The sequence below is a fragment of the Raphanus sativus genome, chromosome 4, assembly GCF_000801105.2.
Source record: "Raphanus sativus cultivar WK10039 chromosome 4, ASM80110v3, whole genome shotgun sequence".
NCBI lineage: Eukaryota > Viridiplantae > Streptophyta > Magnoliopsida > Brassicales > Brassicaceae > Raphanus > Raphanus sativus.
Genome location: NC_079514.1, coordinates 33,426,620 through 33,434,817, shown reverse-complemented (window position 1 = coordinate 33,434,817; position 8,198 = coordinate 33,426,620). Strand labels below are relative to the sequence as shown.

The following is an 8,198-nucleotide window of genomic DNA, read 5'->3' as shown; positions in this document are numbered from 1 at the left end:
AATCCATGGTGTGGGCACTGAGCTTGGTAACCATTGAATCTCTTCCAAGCTTCACTGAATCCTTCCAAGTTCTTCTGTTGGAAGCTGGAGATCTCATTCCTCAACTTAGCAGTTCTTGAGGTAGAGAAGAACTTCTCCAAGAATGCTCTTTTGCAGTCTTCCCAAGTGGTGATGAAGTCACTTGGTAGAGACTTCTCCCAGTGACGTGCCTTATCCCCCAAAGAGAAAGGGAATAGCTTGAGCTTTAAGGCATCCTCTGACACACCATTAGTCTTTGACATACCACAGTAGCTGTCAAACTTATCCATGTGATCAAATGGGTCCTCCACAGCCAGACCATGATACTTGTTGTTTTCTATGCAGTTTAGCAGTCCTGACTTGATCTCAAAGTTGTTAGCAGCCACAGCTGGTGCTCGGATTCCAAGTCTAGGACCATGGATGTTGGGGCGGTCATAAGTGCCAATGGGGCGAGCTGGTCGCTGTTGGGGCCCTTGTGGAACATTGTTTACTCCATTGGGGTTCAGAGGATTTTGTGGACCAGCCATCTCAGCTTCATGTATCTGCAGTAAAGCTTGTTGCTCTTCTTCTCTTCTTTTTCTAGCACACTCTCTCTCTAAAGCTCTGATGTCTGCGGCTCTTGGAACAAGGTTTGATGTACCTTTGCTCCTCAAGTTCATACACTTGAAAATCACAAAGAGTGAAGAAGAGAATCAGTAACTTACAAAAATAAAAATGACTTAGTCTCAAGCAAATGACTAAATCTCAATGTTCAAATTAAACTCAAAATTTGGCAATGGCGCCAATTTGATGTTAGGAGTTTTGAGGCTCCTAAGTCAAATGATAGTATAGTGGAAGTAAATTGTCGAACCAGTTTTGAGGGATTCAAATGCAGAGAGAATGCAAGTATTTGCCTAATCTAAGTGCAACCAGTGATTTGATGAATTCTAAACTAATGATTAAAGCTAATGCAAAACAGTAAAATGATACTCTTAAGCTATTGGAAAGGAGAACTCATGGGTGTAGGGATTTAGACATTGGGTGATCAAGTTTCGAACTAAGGATGACAAATGAATCAATCAAACTATTAACCTTAAGCCTAGACACAATTCTAAGCAGGCTCTATGTCTAGATGAATGCTCATTTGCTAACATGTCTCAAACATCAAATGTCTTTGGTTGAATAACATGCAAGCAATCATTACTAACAAGTCTATTAGCTATCTTAGCATCTTTAACAACAAATATCTTTGGCAAAGTACACTAAGAGCCTAGGAGAGTTGACTCTGGCATTTCATCAAACACCTTTTGGGTGGGAAATGCCTAGAGATCACCCTTTGAGTGGCCTACTCAAATGATGCATTAAGATCACTCTACTAGCAAGGAACAAGTATGATCTATACCTAAAACATCCTAGAACTAGTCTATTCACCCTTAATCACCCTAACCCATGAATCCAAAAGGTGATTACTCACTAATCTCCATGATTCCTCTTAAACCCATGGTGAATTTAAGATGAATTATATAGAGAACTAGAAGAGAAAATCACAAGAACAATCAAAACCAAAAGAGAACTTTTCTTGAGAGAGTTTTGTGTATTCCGATGTCAAAAAGATAATCTGCCAAAATGGTGGCTACATAGTATTTAAACATTAGGTTTTCCAAGTGTAAAAACGTGCAAAACAATTGCAAAAAGGTCCTTAAAAATAATAAAATCGTGCAGCAGATAACGCGGAGCGACCTCAGAGGGTCACTCCAGGAGTCGCTCTGGGGTTGGGAGCGATCTTGGGGGGTCGCTCTGAGAGGTCGCTCCAGCCTCCATTTTTGTGTCTCCGGGCGATGAAAACGCGAGCGACTTAGGTAGGTCGCTCTGGTTGGTCGCTGGTTGGGAGCTACCTTAGGGGGTCGCTCCAGAAGGTCACTCTGCGGTTCTCGACCAGGATGGATATGCCTCTAGTAAATTGATCATAACTCCTCCATTACATCTCCAAATGACTTGAAACCACTTCCATTAGAAATTTAACTCAATTTCCTGTGTCTCCACAAAATCTTAGCAACAGAAGATTTCTCTAAGGCCTCCATTCATGCTCATCTTTTACCCCCTTTTTGATCACATTGCTTCCAAATGTCTCTAAGAACTCCATGTGGTGTTCCAATACCTGATAGAGACATATGTATGCCAAATGCAACCTAAACATGTCTAAATCCTAATCTATATGATGCAAATGCTTATGAATGAATGGTTAAAACAATGCAAATATGCAAGACATCATTATCTCATCGTATGCATAAATAAAGTTAAAAGTAAAATAAATGAACAGTCAAACAAAGTCTGTAATATATAGAACATATATATGTAACCGCCGTTACTTTCTAAGGCTTTACAGTCATGGAACTGCATGATGATGATTATGTGTTGTGGTTTGGTAATGTGTAGAAATAAGGTTCGTGGTATTATTATTTTCATTTTATATTTAAGCTGAAGTTTAAATGTTTTACTTTCAGATTTTTATTAATGGAATTTAAGATTCTCCTCATAGTGTAGGAAAATATATCCTATAAATCTAAGAAAATATGCTATAGCAAAAATTGTAATAAAATAGGAAAATCAATACTATAAATCAACTGATATAGAAAAACATTGTTTGGTTAAACTCTACAAATAATTACTTTAAACTCTATAATTATAGCTTCAACATTCACATTTTCAATCTCTACAAAGTCTCATTCCTGAAATTTTAAAATTACAATCCAATTGGATAAAATCTAAAAATAGGAACAGTAAATTTGTAAAATTAAAATTAAATTCGAAACATTCAACAAAATAGATTAAAATATCTAAACAACCAATTTGAGTTTTTATGCGAATCCCGGCGCATAGCGCCGGCCAACCACTAGTTTGTAAAAAAACTGAGATGATTGTATAACCAACTTGATTAGAGAATCTCCAAAAGACACTTTATAATTTCAAATATGAAATTTTTTATTCTCCAAAATGAAATTTCAAAACTTCAAATATAGAGTGTCACTACTCAAAACTTCAAATTTGAAATTTCATATTTTTATTTGCATTTTAGTCTTTACAATTACATATTATATTTATGATTCTTAAATATTTTGTCAATTAGATCTTTTTAATCCATAAAAAATTATAACTCATAAATATTTCAAATTTTCTTTTACAATTTAAATTTTATACATAAAATTAAACAAAAAATAAAATAAAGACTTTTAATTTTTAAAACTAGATTTACAAAACAAAAATATTACAAAAAAACCTAAAAATGCACTTATTAATCATATATAAAAATATTACAGAAAATAGTTTTTAGGATAATGTGGTATTTTACTTGTAATTTGATATTTAAATGTGTATTCTATGTAAAATTTTATATAGTGTAACATTTTATGAATTAATATTTCTATAATATTTTTACATAAGTGGTATTTATTTTTAAAGTTGTGTGAATTTAAATTAAGTATGATAAACATAGGACTTTATTATAAAATATAAATACTTATGAGTTAAGTTTGAAGTTTTGATTTTGGAGAATACTATCTTTAAATTTCAAATATGAAGTTTTGGGAACTTTAAAATAGGGTATCTATTTAAGGAAATGCTCTTACAATATTTTAAGACTTTAATTATAAAGCAAAAATATTACAAAAAAACTTGATAAAAACTCTTAAATAAGATACATGAAGATATAATAATTAGACAAATTTAAATATTACAAAAACACTAATAGTCTGATAAAATTGCCCCGAAACCACAAAATGTTTTAAAATACTTTCCAAAAATATTTTTGTGTAACTGAAGATAGAACATTACGGAAATAATTGTATGGAATAATATGGTATTTTTCTTTTATTTTAATATTTAATTATGTATTTCTATTTATAATTTTATATATTTAATGTAAGATTTTATTAATTAATATTAATTTAATATTTTTTAAAAAAATTATATTTGTACAAGATTCATAAAAGCTTTATGGATTTGTATTAATTATAAAAAATATAGGAATCTTAGTGAAAAATACAAAAAAAAATTGAAGTTACGTTTGAAGTTTTATTTTAGGAGAAAAACACCCCGATACTTCAAATACTATAGAGTTTTGCAAACTGTAAAATAAAATGTCTTTAAGAGCATCTCCAAAATGGCTCTCTATTTTAGAGTTTGCAAAACTCTAAATTTGAAGTTTCAATGTGTTTTTCTCCAAAAGAAAAACTTAAACTTAACTTCAAAACTATTTGTATTTTACACTATGATTCCTATATTTGTTATAATTAATATAAATCCATAAAGTTTATAAATAACTAGCACATATATAAAAATATCACATTAATATTAATTAATAAAATCTTACAGTAAATATATAAATTATAAATATAAATACATAACTAAATATTAAACTACAAGAAAAAGACACTATTTTTTGAAGTTTGCAAAACTCTATATTTGAAGTTTAAAGATGTTTTTAAACTTCATATTTGAAGTCTAAAGATGTTTTTAAGATATACATATTACATTTTACAAATATTTTTATCATAAAAAGTATCTTATTTTCTTCTGACCCAAAATAAAATAGACGTCATGAGAATAACACCAATAATATCATTGTTTCTCGAGAAAGACTACATGAATAAAAAAAGGAAAATGCATTCTTGATACTGTGATTGGTATGGTATACAATCTAAATTTTCTCCCAGGCACCTTTCTCGATACTGGTCCTTACCCGCTGTGTTTTGACCTGCTTCCTTAGTTGACTTTCGTTGTGGAGTATCATTTCTCTATCTTTCCCCTCTCTGTTCGATTTCATTTCCTTTTTTGGATTTTTTTCAGTGGATAACAAAAAAAACTCTTCTCTTTAACCGTTGTACTTTTCTCCGCTGCCGGAAGCGAACGGGGTTTCCGACCACCAAACACCACTGCAAAGTATGGAGTTACTACATTGGAATAATAGGGGAAAGGGAAACATCCCATTTTTCATGCTCCTTTCTCTCTAACTCCTAGAGCGTTGCGTAGAGTCGACGGAAACTCCTCTACGGCACTGGTGTTTCGGCAAATCATCCTTAACCTGCCTTCTGCTAGAACTCACTCCAGTTCCATTTCTCCGAGAAAATTTACGACAACCAAAAAAGGAAAAGGGATTGCTCTGAACAAAACAGACTCAACTCGTAGAAGAATAAAAACTCCTAGCTTCGACAACTCAGCTATCATTCAGCAGAATCTGCCCACTCTCATTGGAAGGGTACCCAACTAAAAGGCACAACCCATCTCCTGCCTCGTGGAGGAGCTACCACACAAATGGACCCTCAAAGGAAGAGTAACTGGCTCAGATCAAGGGTTTTGACCAGTTCCAGTTCAGGTTTGAAAGAGAAGATGACATCCAAAGTGTGTTAAACAACAGACCCTATCAATTCAACAGCTGAATGGTCATCTTACAACAATGGAAACTTCATTATCTCCCCTACCTTCCTATATCAAATTCCTTTTTGGATCTCCTTCAAAGGCCTACCACTTCACTTCTAGCACGAGAAGGTTATCAATGAAATTGGCCAGGACTTAGGCACTCTGGAGACATATGAGATCACCAAAACCTCTACTCGCATACGAGTATTGTTAGATTTCTTAAAACCCATTATTACAGATACTTTAGTTGAGCTTCACACGGGAGAAGAAGCCTTAGTCAATCTAGAGTATGAAGGAATGGTTAACCTGTGCTCACGATGCAACCGTCTCACCCTTACAGAAAGTGCTTGCCTTCCATACCAAGAAGGTCTTCCTTACCGGTAACAAGCTATATATAAGCCACATCACTCACTTGGATATTCTGGGACCCGATCGCATTACGCACCTAAAGAGTCTTGATACCAACCGTATGAATCAGCAAACCACCACCCCCAAAAAGCAAAAGAGACATATTTCCACCAAAGGATGGATCGTCATGGCAGGCTTTTTGGAGAATGCATCTACCTCTCACAAGACCAAGTCAAACCGCTCCGTAATAAGATCATTCCAGGCCCAATCAACTCTCTGAAGAAAAAGACAGAACCGAGATTACCATATCAGTCTAACAGATATCACAACTCCTACTATGTTAAGCAGTCCCCTCAAGAATATCTAGGCTACAAAATCCTCTCTCCAACTACTGCGGGATCCCAAATGATTTGGAGGGAGAAGAGAGATGCTCAAATAAAACCCTAGGGGATCCCTCCTCATGCTGCTTTCCACTCACATACTCCTGATCCAAAAGGCCATATCTCAGAAGTGCCAAAGTCACTTGAGAGAAAACTTGCAGACTGAGACTTTCCACCACCTCCACGAGTTCCAACTACTGAAGAAGTCATGCAAGAGCTGGTGGACGTGTCAATACAGTACACAAACTGTGCAGACCCAGTGAAACGAGAGGCAAGATCAATAATAGCAGCTGCATCAATCAGCCATCAGGCAGTGATTCCCACAGTCATAGCATCATCCTCTGATCCAATTCTCCTCCCTGGTCCTGGAGGGAATAATGAAGTTCCAACCCAGCCGAAACGTAGGGGGCAACCTCCAAGAGGAATAAATCAATCACCCAAAGCAAAAGTTCTCTCTAGAGCGTCCTCCCACAAACATAACCTTGCTTCCTCCCACATCTCTCTAGGCTGACAACAAGGAGTTACAAATAGACAAAACCAGACAGTTTTGGGTTTAGCTATAGCATCAACAAGCAATGGAAGACCTCTGATGAAGATCATACCTGCAAGTGTGAAGCCTCAACCGGATTTCACACCCAAGGACCTCCTCTTCCTTAGATGTACTGAGCTGGAACTGCCGTGTGTTGGGGATCCTAAGACAGTCCAGCGCATAAGGGATCTCCATAAGCTGCATTCACCGGATGTGCATTTTCTACTGGAGACCAAAAACCCTGATAGCTTTGTCCTGAATGGACTCCGCGACTTGTGCTATGATTCCCACTTTCTAGTTTCCCCTCATGGCCATGGAGGAGGTGGCCTCGCCCTCTTCTGGAACAGCATCATTGATCTACAGATAGTGTCCTCATGCCAAAACTACATTGATACGATTGCTGTGTCGAAGGGACAGACTTTCAACTGCAATTTTACATATGGTACACCTGATGTAAGCCTTCGTCAAAAGGTCTGGAACGCACTGAGCACAATATCCTTATCAAGACCCGGTCCCTAGTTCCTAACAAGCAATTTTAATGAAATTATTTAAATTTCTTAGAAAGTTGGAGGCCTGATAGATCAGAAAACAACTTTGTGTGTTTTAGAAGCTTCTTGTCCCAGTGTGATCTCTTCGATATACAACATTCTGAGAATTTCTTCTCCTATAGGAGTAAGCGGGTAAATGTTTTACATTTAAAACATATATACTAGAATACATAATATTTAGATAAATTCAACATATGTATCACCTACACTTACCAAATATATAGGTGAAATATATTAATCTAAGAGAAATAAATTTATAGTGTACGGTGTACTTAGTTGATAAAAAAATGTATTGTGTATTTCAAATAAAAAATATTATAATGTATTGTATAATGCATTTTTAGTTGGCCTGCTACTATTTTGATGCTGGCACCATCTAAGTGCATTTTTTACATTTATGCCTGTTTTTGTTGTTTTGGAAATCGTGTGCAGATTTCAATTATTTTTTCTCAAAAACGCCTTTTTAATTTATATTTGTGATTAGTGCACATGTTGCGTTATTGCAAATACCGCAATGAATTCCGCATTTGTGTGGTCGCCATTCACTACCTAAATTTCAAGTTTTAATGTACATAAATCAATATATGGCCATTTATTTATTACTTCCTATGTTTTACAATAATATAAACTGAACAATTTAACTAAGATAACGAGTTAGTACTTCAGAAACTGAAGTGAACCAGAACACGGCCGAGTATTCGAAATTCTGGAAACTGAGTTATGGCAATGAACTATCAAATTATATAGATTTATTTATGATTGATTCAACTTGGGTCTAAATGTGACCAATGAAAGGGAATAGTACATTTCTTTTATTCTTAATTTATTTTATTATTTATAAGGCATAATTTTTCTTTTCCATTCTTTTTCATTCCTTTTATTTTAAAAGAATATAGAACAATTTTTTCCTCGGCAAAATTGATAAGAAATAATCTTCTTCTTCATTCTTATAATTTCATTCCTCGGTATTTTTTTCCTACT

At 34.8% G+C, this 8,198-nt stretch overlaps 1 non-coding gene across 1 annotated transcript; it reads left to right on the top strand.

The window, feature by feature from the left end:
* LOC130512110 (small nucleolar RNA R71) lies at window positions 1–107 on the top strand. Its single transcript, XR_008945671.1, has one exon. It is a non-coding gene; the product is annotated as a small nucleolar RNA R71 (small nucleolar RNA).
* Window positions 108–8,198: the final 8,091 nt, after the last annotated feature.